Source organism: Podarcis vaucheri (assembly GCF_965113315.1).
Source record: "Podarcis vaucheri genome assembly, chromosome: 2".
Taxonomy (NCBI): domain Eukaryota; kingdom Metazoa; phylum Chordata; class Lepidosauria; order Squamata; family Lacertidae; genus Podarcis; species Podarcis vaucheri.
In genome coordinates, this window is record NC_138760.1 from 59230423 (window position 1) to 59238991 (window position 8569).

At 40.5% G+C, this 8569-nt stretch overlaps 2 long non-coding RNA genes across 2 annotated transcripts in view; one reads left to right on the plus strand and one right to left on the minus strand.

Annotated features, from left to right (window-relative positions):
- The window catches only part of LOC309527049, a 399231-nt gene that overhangs the window by 130066 nt on the left and 260596 nt on the right, over nucleotides 1-8569 (plus strand). The window lies entirely within an intron of this gene.
- On the minus strand, nucleotides 794-7361 carry LOC309527131. The gene is made up of 2 exons (XR_014217118.1): nucleotides 5079-7361; nucleotides 794-5035 (listed from the first exon to the last, which is right to left on the minus strand). It is a non-coding gene; the product is annotated as an uncharacterized lncRNA (long non-coding RNA).

The window sequence follows — 8569 nt, forward strand, 5'->3', positions numbered from 1 at the left end:
ATTCCGAGGTGGAGGAGGATTCAGCGAGTCGGAACGAAGACCGATGGAGGGAAATGTTCGAGACGTCTGAAGATGAAGAGGATTCTTTTCGGGGTTTCAGCTCCTCACCGCCCAGAGGAGAGAGTAGGGGCGGGGGAGAAGGGGGCCCTGGAGGGGAGGTGGATGTCAGGGAACTGACATCAGAGGAAAGGGAGTTGGTAGGGCTCCCAGAGACTGGGAGAGAGTCAGCAGCCAAAGCAGGGACCAGTAGGGGGAGCGAGGGGTCTCTGGAGGAGGATCTCAGTAATGCTGAGAGAGACGCAGCAGCCCAGGCAGGAAACAGCAGGGGAGAGAAAGGGGTGAGAGACACATCCAGCGAAAATAGCGGGGAGGTGTCAGAAGCAACTGCAGGGAGACCCATACTCCGCCGGAAACTGTCACGTCGTGAGTCCAGGAGACGCGTTTCCGTTAAGGAACTTCTTTGCTGGAAGCGCTTCCGCAGGCAGCCACTGTCAGACTCTACTAGTGACTAGAGCAGACATGTCTGAGGAGCTCTGTCACACACAGAGGTTTGTGGGGCCGCACAAACTCTGAAGGGGCACAATTTTAAGCACAAGCAGCTAATCATCCCCTGACATAACGGTATGATTTCACTAGACTACCATACAAGGAGTAGAACAATATAGTGTAGCCTTTAATTGGTTCTTCCACAGTGAGTGACTCTAAAAGAAAAAACAAAAAGACGATTTCTTCCTTTGCCACAAGAACATTTATGGCAGAATGGTACGAGATTTACGACATATAAACCACTGTGTCATCTAAATAGGAAATTTATTTAATGGACTATGTACCATTCCATGAATGACTCCAGTTCACTCCAATCAGAGCTATGCTGTGGTTTGTTTTTGTTTGAGGATTTCTTTTCTTTTCTTTTTTTGTATTTCAGGATCTTGTCAGTAACAGGAAAATACAGCAAGCCAAAAGCTACATATCCGTTTTCTTTTTACACAGTACAGTTTCTTAAAAAAAAAAACAATTACTGAGTTATATTTGTAAGTCAGAGTCACAGTAGGGTTTTTTTTATGTATATTTGCTATTCACACACTGCAGAATATTGCCAAGTAACCTCACTGGTGGGAACTGACAACATGGAGTTACATGCATTCATGTGAGACCATATTCAATGATGTATATATTGAATTAAGCACATTCATTTTTAAACACCGTCCAGTAAAATTGATCCCTTGTCAATCTTTATTTTTTCTCTTTTCTTCCCCCCTCCCATTGTTGTTCTGAGTTAAACTGGCTTTTCTTTAAAATCCACAAATACGCACAAAATAACCTGTAAACAGTTTTGACATTACACGTATGTACAAAGTGAACCACGTAAGAAAATAAGTCGAAGAGGTAAATTCAGTGGGTGCCACTTGACAGAACATCGAAGTGCAACAGACTGACTCAGCCTGGCAAAGTCAAGAATCGACGTGCTCACATGAGGTCAGAAAGAAACGAACTTCAGCAAGGCCCCGTATAGATCACATTATCACAGAAGTCACAAAAGAAACATCAAATCCTGTGTCCGCTGTGAAAAATATTGCATTGTATGCATTTTACTCATTTGTGTGCAGATATGTATATAGGAAATCTAAATAGCCAAAGATTCAACCAGTTTGTCATCCTACTTTTTACTTTATTTTTATTTGTCAGGGGAAAGACCTGTTACTCTTTCCACTAAGGATTCTCAGAATTTATGCCAGGTGAGAGGCTTAGGACACTGTACTTCAGAGTAGCCACAGCAGCAAAAGCTACAACTTGATGTGTGAGAATTTTGTGTTTAAAATAATAATTATATGAGTATATATTCCCGCTCCCGATAATACAGATTAGCACTTTCCCTCTTATGATTTGTCCTGAACATTTGCACAGATCTGCACCATATTTACAGAGCACTTGAAACGGCTATTCCATGAGTGGGGGGGGGACTCCCAACCAAACTGGGAAACAAATCACTTCATAATAAATTGCACTATATAACCCACAGCATTATCCATCTGAACTCATCTCAATGACCTGACTTTGATGCCTATATAAGAGATTGGGAGATGTTCATTCGCAGATGTTCATTATCAGAAACTTAATTTATTTTAAGTGTATTTCATAGCTTTATCCTGGTAATTTTTAGTGTTCACAGAGCTGGAACTATAAACAACGCATCTATCATGTTTGTCTTCTATGGTATACAAAGAACCCTGTGTGTACATAAGAAATTTGTAAATCAATAGCTCAGTGCTAATCATGAAACTCAAAAAATAATCGTACAGATCTTAGCCAGTGAAGCTTTATGTAGTTATGACACAAGTGTTTTTTGTGGATTCCAGATGGGAATATGTGGAATCCCTCTGACAAACTCCACTAGTTCCTCTAGTTCATTCAAAACTGTTTGCTTATATGTCTCTCTTTTTCGCTTTGGTAAAATATACATTTATTTATTTTTTGCATTTTTTCCTTCTCAAATAAAAACAACAGCTACTTTTGGCTTTCCTCAGATATGCAGGAAGTGCTAAATTTGCCATGCAATTTCATCTTAGGTGGCATTCAGTAGCAACTCAACAAATAAACATTATGAGATTTTCCTCCAGGTGCATGTGCACAGTTGAGGAAAGTGGAAAATTGGGTAAGTAAAAAAAAGAGAAAAGGGTTTTGAAAAAGATGTTCATCTTTACTCTGGCCATCATTGCCCAGAGCATCTTTTCTGTTTTTATGTTTCTTAGCATGGGAAACTATCACGTACACCACTGAGAAAAGGAATAAAATTGTAACTATAACCAGAATTTTCCCACTTCCATAGGAACATCCTGATTTATCCTATTTCCATAGGAACATTAAAATTAAATGTTCTGTAAAGCATTGGAATCAAGCGGAAAATATTGCACTTTCAGATAATGGCTCTGATTCAACAAGAGTGGGTGTAGAGCGAGTGGGGCTTGTGGTAAACTGCATGTACAGTATGTTCAGTGGACACAAATCACCAGCCCAGCTGCAGAACCACAGCTGCATGGCACACAACTGGGATAGAAGCTGATGTGCTGTTTGAGCAGGGCAGGGGATATAAGCAGGACTGGATCCCGGCCCTGGTGGGTTTGGCTGTTGAATGGGGCTGGGGTTAGGTGTGCATACATCTTTATAATATCAACAGGCCATTCTCCACCCAGTTAGGAATCCAAAGCCAAAGCCTGCTCCTGCCTGAGGATAGTCCCTAGAAGCATCGTGGCAAATACATACACGAAGAAGAAGAGGAGGAGGAGAAGGAGGAGGAGGAGTTTGGACTTGATATCCCGCCTTTCACTCCCTTTAAGGAGTCTCAACGTGGCTCACAATCTCCTTTCCCTTCCTCCCCCACAACAAACACTCTGTGAGGTGAGTAGGGCTGAGAGACTTCAAAGAAGTGTGACTGGCCCAAGGTCACCCAGCAGCTGCAGGTGGAGGAGCGGGGAAGCAAACCCGGTTCACCAGATTACGAGTCCACTGCTCTTAACCACTATACCACACTGGCTCTCACCAGAGTTTTTATCCATCTAAGTTTTTTAAAACTTTCAGGTTCTCCTTAGCTCAGCCCAGTAGTGTTTTCTCCTAAATCAATTAGGTTCAGGGGTGCCAAATTGAATAAAATATTTGGGGGGCAGGCAGGTAAGCCCCGCCCCGCATGATTGATCACATGACACAGTGCGTGCACACCATGGGAATGGCTATGTCCATCAACTCTGGGGCCTCCCAGGCCCCTCAAATATTTTATTGGGGGGTAATGACCCCTCAGCCTCTAGGAGTTGACTCCTATGGGGGGGGATTAAAAAAAACAACTTTCAAAGTGATTCATGTTATTTTTCTTAAGGCTATCCCAGGACCCTGAAAAGAATCCTACATCTAAGTGAAATGTGGCACTGGTTTGCTGTATCCTTGTCAGAGTTGTATCATCTTACGTCAACAGAAAATTTCAAATTGAATGGTTCCCTTAGGTCAAAATGATTGTGTGTACACCATGATGTTCATGAGCGCAGTGTGATGACAGTTTAGCATTGCTTCCAGGGTGTACTTGTGCTACTTTTTTGTATAGTCATCAGTGATCTAAAGAAATTGGCATTTGCCCCCCAATAATAAAATAATAATACGCAATAATAAAATACTCAAAAAATAAAACTCAAGGTAAAGATTACAAGTAGCCATATCAAAAGGATGACACTTGTTCACTTATGAATTGATAAAGTGAGCAGTACATTTGCAACATACATTTAAAGTTTTCTATCATTTACTGGAAAAAAGTGAAGACTCTTCTAAATATCTCTTGCACTTTTGTTTTGCCAAGATGCTATCCTGGTCCACTGTACTAACAAGAGTTTGGATGCTTATTTGAGAAGAAAAAGTTAATATGTCAGGGAAGTAACTTAAATGCATTAGGTCAACTCAGTTTTAATGGGTTTGACTAGCATTCTTGTTGGTGAAAACTTAAAATGGCATCAAATTGTTGGAAGAATGCTAATGGCTACATGTCTTTAATTTACTGTCTGAATTGGCAGCTTCACATTGCTTCAGCAAGCACAGGCTCATTTTTAAAGTTATCTCAGTCATTTGCCTACAAGAACCGTGAAGCAGGATCTGAATATCCCAGCATTCCAGACTTTTAAGTCAGAGGTCCATACCTTCCAACATTTATCCAGTGAAAATAGGGATGTCCTATTTCATATTTTGTAAGATGCTGAGCCTATGCCTTGGACTGGCATATGTCTTGTGGATCTGTTTCGTGGAGTAATGATGATGATGATGATGATGATGATGATGATGATAATGATAACGATGATGATGTTGTTATTATTTTATTTATACCCTGCCCATCTGACTGGGTTGCCCCAGCCACTCTGAGTGGCTTCCAACATATATTAAAACCTAATAAAACATTAAACATTTTAAAAAAAACTTTCCTATATAGGGCTGCTTTCAGATGTCTTCTAAAGGCTGTATGGTTACTTATCTCCTTGGCTCCAGGGCTGTATAACTCCATACCCTTTCAACATTTCTACGATTAAAATAGGGACATCCTACCATACCCTCCAACATTTCTCTGATGAAAATAGGAATGTCCTAAGGAAAAGTGGGACATTCCAGAAATTGGAATAAATCTGGAACTGTCCCTACAAAATATGGACACTTGAAGGGTCTGTAGCTCTGCACTTTGTTGCAATCAGTGGAGAACATTCCCGCTTCCTCTGTGTTTAGGTTCTAAAAAAATTCTTAGCAGCAGTTTAACACCCAGTACAGTGAGAACAGGCTGGATATACCTGCTGTGGAGATAGGTGGAACGCAAAAGGTTTTTTTTAAAGGTTTTTGAGAGCTAGCTGACAAGCACAACCATCTTCAAATGAACTAGAGAGTCCTATTACTGTCACACACAGTAACCAAATAGTATGCTATGAGAGCAAGCCTCTTAATATGAAGTTGCTGCATTTTCTGAATCTTCCCTCTTTCAGTTCTAATAAAAAATGCCAGAGTATCATCAGATCTGGGCTGAAGTTAAATGGTAGAGCATCTGTTTTGCATGCAGAAGGTCTCAGTTTCAATTCCTGGCATCTCTAGATCGGACTGGAAGTGTCCCCTGCCAGTCGGTGTCGACAGTACTGAACTACATGGACCAAGGATCAGACTGAATATAAGGCAGCTTCCTTATTTCTGAGACCAAAGTCATTGACTGCATTTGCACATCAATGTAAGCCATGATTAATGGTTTACTGTGAATGCATAAATCACTCCCATTTCACTCTGCCCTGGTGACAATCAGGATCAAACCACAATCCTTGGCTTTGTATTACAGCTCAACCAGGAATACTCGAACTAGAATTGCTATTCCCTGTTATATATGTGAACTTTTCATAAAATGAATGTGATGAGGTATAAATTAGCACATCTACTATACAAACCATGGAATTGAGGGACCTGAGGGGTCCTGTGCGTGGCTGATGTTGGTTCTGCGACCTAAAGTATTAGAAATTTGTTGGGTGTGCAACTACCTATGGTAGAATCCTTGGGAAATTGAGAAGAATGATTTAAAGTAACCATCTCAAATGCAGATAAGCATTTCTAATCACAATCATAATTACCACAACATGTTTTTAGTCATGCTTTTCTATGTAGTTTATTTCCTTTGTATTTTAGTGATATTACCACCTGGATGACCTGCCTTCTTGTTGATCGTGAGATATTGGCTATATTTGAACATTTTCTATCTTTCAGACTGGAACGTACAATATAAGAGACAAATGTTGCTATTTCCTACTTCTCACAAAGCATTTGAAGATCAGTGCAAGCTGCAGGAGTGCAACATTACCTAAGGCTGGCATCCAGTTGTGTTCTTGTAACTGACAGAAGGCATCCCTGAGTGGAATGGAGAAGGAAAGGTTTTTTTTAGCAATCCACCTCCCCGCAGCCCCCTACAACTGGAGATGAACAAATTTGCCGATAACAGTTTCTCTCAGTTTCTAATTCTTCCAGTCTCAACATCAGTTCACCACATTTCTGCATCAATCTGTGATTTATTTGTTTGTTTTAAAACAATCCTCACAAGCATTTGTCAGAAATTTTAGTGCATATTTCTGCTGATAGAAACATTTTTTCAAGCCTTTTTGTCTAACACACACACACATTACAAGCAATTTCCCCCAATACATCACATTTTTGGATGTTGCATTCACTAACATGTGCATCTTGCACACCCTTTCTCTAATATGTGAGTTTTTGTACACATTTCCCAGCTGGAAAACTGGATCACAAAATTTGGAGAAGTGCTTCCTTCAAACAATAGCTGTATTTCAATTTGTGTATTGTTTTGGGAAGTGTGAATTAGGTAGGTTCCCATTAACATGTGAAACAAACTGGATATCTCCTCATCACTATCTGCAACCACACAATATATCTGAGCATATAGTGATGGGGGCTGAAGGGAGGAGAAGGAATATCCAAAAAATGCCTTTCTCCTTGTGCTGTGAATGAATGCCTTCCATCAGCAGAGGAAACATCACTGAATACCCTGTGTTTCTTTATTCCTAAGCGAAGAATAGCAAAACTTCTGAAGACACCACTATTGTAGGTAATAGTAGCACTGAGCATCTTTCCTCCTCTCCAGAGCATTTAAGGGTACATTAGTGCCAATGCACTGCTAGGGGTTTGGAAATACCATCCTTGGTTTTTATGAAGTGAATAAGTTTCATCCAGAATTTAACTGAGACTCCTTTTGATAATATAAACAATAATAATAAATAAAGAAACAGCCGGTACAATTAGCTGGATCATGTCCTGACTCTTCTCATCTGGCAGAGGTTAGAAATCATGCCCTGCCACACCATTAAAGCTTTAGGCTATTATCCCAGTTAAGTAAACTTCATCCTCCTGCCCACCCCCTCTCCAATTTCTTTTCAAAGAAGCCTTTCATTCTCAGTGTTTTATCACAGGTTTTATAAACACTTTAAAACTCGTAGTGAGACTGTGAGTTTGTCATGTCCATATTACAATTCATATAAAGAATTTGAATTTCTTACAGGTGCCAGAGTTCCGCTGCCCATACAGAGCTCTTTTGCCTGCAATCATTTACCCTTTTTTATTAAAAAAAAATGTGAATATTGCATTCACTTTCTTCTATTCGGTCCACTGAAGAGCTCTATGTGTACATCTGTAATGGGGGCTGCATGCATATAGGTTTGCTACTGCTAGATATATATGCATACACACATTGGATATTGGACATTAAATTTTAAGACTCTTGGGGCAGGCACTGGAAAAGAACAACAACTATTTCATCTAAAACTGGGGGGGGAAAGGCCACATAAATCGTATCTATTCTGGCACATTTCGTATGGTCTGATTTCCCCCCCTCCCTGCAGATATTAATCACTGAACCAGCTTGTGTAAAATGAAACCCAGTTCTATTCAACCTCAGAGGAAAAGAAAATATTCTGCGCATTCTACGCCTTCTTCCTTGCTGGCCAAAGGGTTTGTGCTACAATATCCAATGAACTTATATATATAGAGGGGGCGGGGGGGGGGGGGCGGGAGCTGACTGCATTTGAGACTGCAGAGTGTCAGCCATGCTGAATTTCAGCCTGCGCCTCATTGGCAATCCAGCATGTAAACTGCAAGATAAATCCCTGCTGAAGTGCTATCGGGCGAATGAACCCCACATTCATTCTTCTCTATAATTTGCTATTAAGATGAATTAATGCTAGGCTGTCTTCTTTGTGATTTGCAGCGAGAAGAACTGTGAGCACATGATGATCCCGGGGAATGACTGATTCTTATCAAGAGCCTATAATAATAATAATAATAATGGAAAAGACTAATTTCTTGTTTTCTACTGTTCTGCAGACCTGGCTGGGCAAAGAATCTGTTTCATAAGTCTTGATGGGGGGGGACAAGACAAAACAAAACCCAAAAGCTGTCTAAGATTCTGTGCCTTTCTGATATGTTTTCATGCTGCTGTTCATGGAGACATAGCAGAACCCCCAGACTAACTTAGATAGCTTTTTTTTTCCTGGAGCCAGCTTAGACTCCG